Raw genomic sequence first — 6,920 nt, 5'->3', positions numbered from 1 at the left:
CCACTTTATAATTGTGAGCCGGCGAGCCCCTTCAAGTAGATCGTTAACCACAGAGTGCCTGACAATTTCCAAATCCTATCCTCGGTCCAAAAGGAAAAGATAGGGCTTTGTGAGGCCGAAAGGAAGCGAAGGAAAACAAAACAAATGTAGCTCATGCTGAAAGTGAAAAGTGCTTGGACAGATTAGTATTTTCTTTTCTGCAAGGCGCCCTGCCAGACTTTTTTTTTTAAATAGAGAAGAGTTATTTTTTTGTCTGATTTTTCAGTTTCTTGGAAAGTGTTGGTATTTACCATCCCCACCGGCCCCTCATAATTATGGTTGGTTGTTTTGTGTTTTTTCCATCCGTCCACATCACAGACTGCTGATCACTCCCCCACCCCCACCCCCTGCCTCACTCTGTCAAAACCCCCAACTCTGGGCGACCCTGGGTTTGGAAACTCCGCGGACTCCCGACGACACATCCCACTCTTCCTCTCACGCCTCTTATTTTAGTTGCAAGATCCCTCACTCCAGTTGCAGTCAAAGCCGGAAATTTTCATTTAACTACACCCCCCCTCTGGCCCCCTACTCGGAGCCGAGAGCTGGGGAGCTGAGAGCCTCAGAGCACAGCCGGGTCTCGGCCGCCTCCCCTCTCTCCGGAAGGCTTTAATTTGCACACTTGCTTGCCACTGCGCAGCGAACCCCTAACCCCCGCAGCCGCCGCCGGGTGGGTCTCCGGCAGAGTCGGCCTCCGGGGCCCCCGCCCTCACCCCCGCTGCTTCCTCCACTCGGCCCCGAGCCCCAGTCGGAGCCCCGCAGCCCCTGTCCGCCCCCAGCGAGCGGCGCGGGCGGCGCCCTCCGCCTTCCCTCCGCCCTCCGCCGCTGTGCCCACCCCTTCGCAGGAGAGAGTGCTGGTAACTCCTTCCTCCGAGCTGGTTACCTGCTTTGCGCCGCGGTGGACACGTGCGAAGCTCCAACAGACACTCGCAGCCCCCTCGGGAGGCCCGAAGCTGCCGGGCCCCTCAGGTAAGGGCTGTGCGTTCGGGTGGTGGGCTGCGGGGTGGGGTGGGGGTCCCCCCGGGGAGATTTGGGAGCTTGGCCGGGGTCGGAAGCGAGAGTGTGGGTGGGGGTGACTGTGGTGTGTGGGGGGGTGTATGTCTTCCGAATAGGCTTTAGTTAACCCCTTACGAGCCGAGGCAGGCTAGTTACGGGGACCAGTTTTGGGGAGTTAGAGGAGTCTCCCCTAATCTGGCAAGAGGAGGACATCCCACAGCAGGGACACCCCCAACACTAAGAGCCTGTGCCCTCTCCCAAGTAGCCATGCGCACAAACACCCACACACTCGTGAAGCTTCCTAAAGAGGAATATAAACTCTACTCGGACACTCATAGAATAATCCACACTTTAAAATGCACTGCCTCTGGGGACTCCATGCGGGACTTTGCGTTAACGTGCCCCACATTCATTTCCCCACTAAAGCTCACTCCAGCTCGCGGAGGTGTGGGTGTGGCCTCCACCGACTCCACCAAGAGATAAATGTTAACGCAGGCTTCTTGCTGCCACCCCCCGCGGGTGTGTTATGCACGCATAGGAGGGCAGAGGCGGCCCGTGCACAGGCTTGAAGCCCCACAAGGACGCACGTTAGCTTTAGTTTCCTATTTTACTTTTTATAATTTAAAATATCCCAGTTAAAACGTACACCCTGCGGTGAGCAGCTCCCGACCCCGCAGCGCGCCCCGCAGTGTGCACGTGGGGCGCATCTGCGTGTGCGCACACGGCGGGAGTCGTGGTCCCAGTGCGGCCTCTTGTCGCTGCGCTGGTGGCGACCCTTGCGGTGCTTGGCAGGCTTCGGGAGAGGCACATGAAGGATTTCATTGAGTGTGAAGACAGAGAGCAGAGACAGAAAGCAGAAGGAGGCGGCTGCAGCCTTTGTAGTCGCGGAGGAATGCGGAAATGTTGAAGCACTATGTCAAACTTTTTTGAAATGGGGTCAAGTCACATTCAGCCAGCGTGGGAAAGCAACAACAACAACAAAAAAAAGTGGAGGAGAGGGGGGAAAAAGGCACTGTTGCTCCCGTTTCTCTACTCCGGAGCCGACCGTCCGGGGAACGAGGGGGGAGAGCCAGGGCGGGCGGTGCGGGGCCGGGCCGGGCCGGGCCGGGGCAGCGGGCTCAGCTCCCTGCGGGGGTGGGACGTCCGCGACGCTGCTTTAGCTGCTGAGCCTCGGGTTGGACTGGGGCGGGAGGGGGATGCGGGAGGGGCGGGCTGCGCAGGCGGCGGCGGCTCCTCGGCTACCTGTGTGGCCCTAGGCCTGGCTCAGACCCTCGTGCAGGCTCGGGGGGGGGGGGGGGGGGGGGGCGTGGGGCCCCCCCGGGGGGGGGGCGGCGGGGCCGGGGGGGCGGGGGGCGCGGCGGGGGGGGGGGGGGGGGGGGGGGGGGGGGCTCGGTCCTTGGCTCCCCCAGGATTTGCCTTCACCTTTTAAGGAGAGCTTTGAATGGAGTGTGTGTGAGGGTCTCTGTGCTCGCTCTGCCAGCACACCGTGGGGATCGCGCCATTTGTTTCTTTAATTCCTGGCAGCAGGCGAGCGGGCCAGCGGTTTCGGGGCAGGTAATTCCGAGGTGTCCCGGGGATTCCAGGCACGCGGCCGGCGTGGCGAATGTCCGGCCGAGGCCGCGGCGGCCATGGGTTGGAGGCTCCCTAGGTCCTGGATTTCAACTGTATGGTGAGGGGAAGCGTGCCCCTACCCTACCTCCCCACCCCCGCACTTTGTTGTGCCGCGGGCTCCGGGTTGGGGGTGGGAGGGGTTGGCGCGTTTGGCTTTTGATGAGACCAGGCCTTAAGCCGAAAGAGGAATGGAGCCGCCACCTCTGCTATTTAAGATCCAGAAGATCTGGAGAAGATCCAGGGAGTGGAAAAGGTTCGCGAGTCCTGGCCCCGAGGGCGCAGTCCCCTCTTTCTCACCCCCGAGGCTTGGCATTTACTCCTCCCATTCCCAGACTTCTTAAGACGAGGGTGAGTTTTGATGAGGTTGAAATTAGTTGAGAATTTCAGGGCGAGACGGTTATGCTACCTTCCTCCCGAAGTTATTCTTTAAGGAGATGACAAGGTAGAGTGCGACGAATACCCCTTTCTCCCACCCTTATGGTCCCGCTCCCCCTTACCCCCCACTCCAGGGCCCCACCGTTCCTCCTCTCCCGAGTAGCGGGAGCCCCAGCCCTCCCGACCTCATGGGTTTCCACCAGGGAGGTCCTCCGAGTCGAAGGAAGAATTACGTTTCCAATCCAGACTTCTTTACCCTAAAAAGACCATTTGTGTGTGCAAGTCGTTTTTTAATGTCTCCTCGTAGAAAAACTGAAAGTAGAAAGAAAGGAAGCAATTTCCTAGCAGATGTCTGACCACCCCTTCTCGCACACTCCCAGCATCGGGTTACAGGGTCCTGGGAGCCCCCACCCACATTCTGCAGCCCCACACGGGTGGACCCACAGTCCCTCCACGGCAGCTTGTGCACAGTCCCTGAAAGCCCCAGGGCACCCCGGGAGCCCCTCTCCCTGCACGTCCAGGCCCGGGGAGGAGGGGTGGGTAGCAGTGCAACACAATGATGTAGGGATAAATATTAAGCCGTGACATTGACGTGCCCGGCACCTCCCCTCCCCCGCGCTCCCGGCACACTCTGGGCTGCTCGGCACGCCCCCTCCCGTTCCACTGCGTCCCGCGCCGAGCGCTCATCCCCGAGGGGCCCCAGCAACCTCTCCGCGCTAAGACGGCTCCAGCTCTGCAGGGAAAGAAAAGTAACTTCGCTTTTCTCGGAGGAACCAGGAAGGATTAAGCAGCCTGGGAGAGGGCAGGAGCACGCCAAGGGTAGCCTTGGGGTCTTTATGAAGTAGGAGGAGGGGAGTCTGCGGGAACCCGGAGGAAGGCGCCTGGGATGTCTGATTGCACTTTTTCTTGTCCTCCTGTCTCTTTTTTTAGGTGGAAGGATTGTGGACTGAGACGCGCTGGGGCAGAGACTATGTAATCGCTTCGGTGTCTGTGCAGAGGACTGCGCTTCAGGGAGGGCAGAGGAGGGATCGGCTCGCTCCTTGGCGACTCGGCAGGCGGAGTTTCGCTGCGGCACCGGCGTTGCGCCCGCCCGCGGGGAGGTCGCTCCATCCAACCCCAGCGGCCGCGAGAACCCGAGCGCCTGAACGCGGTAGTCAGCGGGGGCGAGGGAGAGCGAGACCGAGCTCCGGGGCGTGAGGGAGCGGGCCGGGGAGTCCGGGAAGAGGCGAGCGGCGGTCGCGAGCGAGCCAAGTGCGCCCCCCGCCCGTGCCAGCAGTGCCGCGCCGGGCGGCGTCTGGGCGGCATGGAGAAGGACGGCCTGAGCCGCGCGGACCAGCAGTACGAGTGCGTGGCGGAGATCGGGGAGGGCGCCTATGGGAAGGTGTTCAAGGCCCGGGACCTGAAGAACGGAGGCCGTTTCGTGGCGCTGAAGCGCGTGCGGGTGCAGACGGGCGAGGAGGGCATGCCGCTCTCTACCATCCGCGAGGTGGCGGTGCTGAGGCACCTGGAGACCTTCGAGCACCCCAACGTGGTCAGGTGAGCGGGGGAGCTGCGCCCGCGCCGTCGGAGGCCGCGCGCGCCAGGGAAGGGCTGGGGTCCCTTGAGGCCGGAGGGCGGCTGGGGAGGCATGGCCCGTTGTCTTTACAGAGTGAGAGTAAGTTTGGTCGACCGAGCCGCAAGCCAGAGCCGGCGACCTTCCCACGCAGCGAGCAGAAAGACGAGTCAGGAAATGGGACCTGCGCAGGCTTCCCCGCGGCGGTGCCAAGTGCTCTGTTTTCTCCCTGCTGTCCCTGAAAAGGGGGTCCAGGAAGTTGGGTGCCTTTTAGGGAACGAGCCAACCTGAGACTTGCCCTGCCAGGCCCCGCATATTTTCCCTGGCCTTTGGGGAATTTTTGAGAGGCTGAGAATAAGAGAAGTGGCAGGGTGCGGTGAAAATCAGTAGAATGAGAACTTTCCTGGTGGTGCTGAGTATAAATAAAGGTTTTGTTTTGTTTTTTTTTTTTTATAGCAACTTAAGAATATTATTGCCAGTTACGTCCAGTTTTCCTTATTGGAGTTATATAATGATAAACAAGTGTCAAGCAGGGTCGCCTGAACATTTTCTTCCACGAATATTGCTTGTTTGTATTACTAAATGTCTCTAGGCTAGCGTGGTCCTCACACTACTCAGAAGTAGTGATGTGTGAATCTAAGATATGGAATCTTTAGATGGTAAACGTTCTGCTTTTGCGTCTTCTGGAGGGGATGTGGAAAGTGGATGGAGAGACAGCATTTCTTAAAGCCTCTCTTGTGTTGTAACCAGTAATTAAACTAAAGTGTGTGTGACTAGGATAATGGTGTTTTCTTAGTGATCCTGGAATTTCCCCATTGTGTGGTTGACATTGTGTGGTGTGTCATGCTTTTCTTTTTTGAACAGATACGCTTAGTTTTAAGCAGAAAAGGAATGCATAGAAAAGTCTACAAATTCGGGTGTGATTTTTACCTATCTCAGCTCTTAAGAGAGTGTTTGAAAAAGGAAGTCTTGGGGTGTTCTTCCTGTCCTCTCATCTATCTGGGGATTCTTTTCAACAAATACATGCCTACTGTGTGTGCTGTAGATGAAATTATGTAAATAAGCACAGCTAAATATTTTTGTAAAAAGTCAGACAATTTAAGATTAGTCATCAAAGTCAAGAGACCTGAGACTGACCTTTGAAATACCAAGACCTCCAGGGACTCAGAGAGCCCAAGTGTCTACCAATCTTCCTGGGAGGTTTTGACTTGTCTTCCCTTAACCTATGTGATTTGTGTGGTGCTTTGTTACCAATACAGTTAGACTAAGGCTAGAAGGCTGCAAAGAATCATAAATACATAGATAAGGTAGTAAATGGCTATGAAAATAGGACCCCCATTATAAACCTCTGCTTTAGCCAGTAAAAGAGAAGGGGTGAAGGATGATGAGGCCAGGAGAATGAGTGTTTTAAGGAAGATGGGGTTATATGTAACAGCAATAGATTACCTTTTGTGTGTGTTTTCTTTGTTAAAAACCAAGAGAAAGTGTTCCTGTGAGTCTTTGTGATATTGGAGGGGAAGGGGGAGAGTACATTTTGTCCCCTGTAACTTAGTTATCTTCCTGGAGGAATCACCTAGGTACTTACCAAAAGATAAATTCCACCCCTAGAATTTTAGGATCCAAGTTTTTGTTTTCTTGTCTGTTGCCTGTGGAGTGTGTCCAGTTAAGGACCCTTACTTGTAAATAGATAAAATACTGTCCTTCCAACCTAGAGGTGTTATAGAAGCACCCCTGTGTAACACTGTCTCCTACAAAGCACTGCTCCTGTAACAGATGGTTTTTTCCATTGTGTTGGTAGATTTGGGCTAATCCATTCTTATTCTCTTGATTTATCCTCTTGAAATTGATTGATGTTTAAAGATGTCTGACTCATGACTTGGATTCTGTACTGAGAAATTTCAGGAGACAATAAATTCAAGATGAAATTATCTAAAGGTTTTTAAAAACCTTATTTTGACAGATTAAGTGCTGATGATGATGCTTACCTCTTAGGAGTTGTGAGGAAGAGCTGAGATAGTATAGATGAGAGCGCTGTGTAAATTTAAAAATGCTTTAAATGTCCAAGTATTATTTGTTTTCATACTAACTAGTGGGGCCCTCATCTCGATATAAGTTCCCAGTAAAGCATCTATTCCCCTTACCTTTTCAGTAGAACAAATCATACTCAAACCCAGACACTACAGGCTCTGAAACCAAGAAACTACTTGGATATAATGGTCAGAAAAGACCATCAGTCATGTCATGAAATTCAGTGACTTGATGATGTCATCTTCACGAGCTACATATCTCTGTTCCATTTTGTTTCCTTCCTGTTCTCTTCCACCTCTGCGTTGGGGCAATCATTGGTCCC

At 54.9% G+C, this 6,920-nt stretch overlaps 1 pseudogene; it reads left to right on the top strand.

The window, feature by feature from the left end:
- Window positions 1-883: 883 nt before the first annotated feature.
- Window positions 884-4,558, top strand: LOC111147204 (annotated as a pseudogene).
- The last annotated feature ends 2,362 nt before the right edge of the window (window positions 4,559-6,920 follow it).

This window comes from Enhydra lutris, unplaced genomic scaffold (assembly GCF_002288905.1).
Source record: "Enhydra lutris kenyoni isolate GAN:26980312 unplaced genomic scaffold, ASM228890v2 scaffoldscaffold16, whole genome shotgun sequence".
In the NCBI taxonomy this organism is placed as follows: domain Eukaryota; kingdom Metazoa; phylum Chordata; class Mammalia; order Carnivora; family Mustelidae; genus Enhydra; species Enhydra lutris.
Note: the sequence above shows the minus strand (reverse complement) of the source record. Positions and strands in the feature narration are given on the sequence as shown.